The sequence below is a fragment of the Monopterus albus genome, unplaced genomic scaffold (assembly GCF_001952655.1).
Source record: "Monopterus albus unplaced genomic scaffold, M_albus_1.0 scaffold472.1, whole genome shotgun sequence".
Lineage (NCBI taxonomy): Eukaryota > Metazoa > Chordata > Actinopteri > Synbranchiformes > Synbranchidae > Monopterus > Monopterus albus.
In genome coordinates this window covers 70,206-72,381 of record NW_018128352.1, presented here as the reverse complement: position 1 = coordinate 72,381, position 2,176 = coordinate 70,206, and positions in this window count along the sequence as shown.

Here is a 2,176-nt window from a genome sequence, read left to right as displayed (position 1 = left end):
GGTCACCAAAATTTGTTGAACGTGTTCACGTAAATTGAAAAGAAAAGACTAAATATAAAGATATTTCACAGTGTGAAATTTATTATGCATTAACGTATCAAAATAAGCATGTGCACATGGATCTCATCTGTTTAGGATAAACAGAAAAGACTAAATTCAACTTAGCAGTACACAACATTTATATGAAAGAATGTTGCTCTCTGATTGGTCCAAAAACTGTTGGGGAGGAATTGTGGTTTAAACTTAATTCTCCCAAGATTGGTCCTTCAGTCCGTCCATCCTTCTCCTCTGATCCAATGGTTGTAAACAACACCCTAAAAGGGAGGAATACTTGCCCTGTCTTAATTCTTACATAGACACCTATGTCTTTCTTTGTTTCCAAGAAACTTTTGGCACTAACCCCCCTTTTAACAATAAAACTTCTCTGCCTGTGTGTGTCTGTATATTGTCCTGTCTTTTGAAGTTGTCTTCCTCTTGTTGGCTTTTAGATCTAATCTCTTGTTTATTACCCCTAGTGTCCCAGTGACCCCAAATTCCCTGGCCTCTACAGCCAGGTAGTAATATAACTTATCTGTGGACCCTCTTTGCTAAAGCTGTAAATCTTAAAACTCAGTGTTTTAATGAACCAGTCTCCCTTTGATGTTAAACAGTACCCTAGTTGGGTTACACAGAAAATACTGACCAGTGATTCAATGCAGACTTAAGGTGATATGTAACTACATAAACATAAACACAACTGTGAGAGTAAAATATATAAACTTATGTATGCTATATAATAAAACCCTAACTAATTATATATTTCTATCTAAAAATGAAAATCACCCTAACACATGCTTTCCCCATGTTAACAGTCAATAGGTAAACAGATAAATTATGTTGTTCAAGCAAGCTTCTTCCAGTTAAGACTTTTAAACCATTTTTGTCAAAACAGGATTTGGGGAAGGCTGTTCATACATTTATCTCCAGCAGGCTGGACTATTGCAGTGCCTTATATTTCGGTATAAAACAGTCCTCTTTTGCCCATGTTCAGTTGGTCCAATATGCTGCTGCCTGGCTCTTAAAAGGTACACATAGGTGGGAATATATTATACCTGTTATGGCTTTTCTGCATTGGCTACCTGTGGTTTATTTGGAATCAAATATAAGATTCTTCTAATAACTTTCAAGACTTTACATGGCTTAGCCCCAAGTTATATATACCATCCTTCATCTTATGCAGGGTTGGATAACCTGAAGATAATGTTGTTTGACTTATTGCCAAGTATACGGGCACAACTCTGACTCCGGTTACACAACAACCGGATGGGAAGCATTTTGTAACAGCTGTTGGAAACGTACTATAGAAATAAAGTTATTACTCTTGTTGTTATATTTTATTGATGTTTATGCATTATCTATAGAGCTACAGAGGGGAGTCACTTAGCCTAGGCTAGCATAAAGGTTGCTGGAGTGGATTTGTGTTACTATAAACATCCATTTGAATTTGAAATTTAATTTTAGGACAATGTGCCACTATAACTCCCGAATTCTGGTAAAAAAGGAATAAAAATGGCTGAAGTCAAACATTTGTGCACTGCTAAAAGTGGAGTGAAGCTCAAGGTTTTGTAGACGCTGGAAACATTTAGCTGTTTTATGCTTTGGATCTATTTTGGCTGGACATGGTAGGACATTTTCTTCTTAAATGGGGTGGCTGTGGCTCACGAGGTAGGGCAAGTCATCTTCTGACCAGCAAGTTGGTGATTCGACTCCCGGTCTGCCCGCATCCCTAAGTGTCCCTGAGCAAGACATTGCTCCCGGTGGCTTGACATTGTGTGGCAGCCTTGTCGTCATGTGCGTGTGAATGGGTGAATGGTGTATGATCTCCTGTAAAGCGCTTTGACCAGTGCAACACACTGTGAAAAATCCGGTTTCCGGTCCACGTGGTCCCCACGTGGCCCCCACATGGTACTTGGGTGTACCCTCCAACCCCCCTGCATCTGTTGATGAAGATAAGGAAGTGATGACGTATCTCTAACTGCAGATCAGGTGGTTGTGGTCATCCGCAACTGAAAAAGATAAACAAACAGAAGTTACAATGTGTACACATCTGTTATTGTATAGATAAGAATATAACTGTATTTTGATATTGGTTTTAGGTTGATCCTATAAAATGATGTTTGGAATAAAACACCTAACA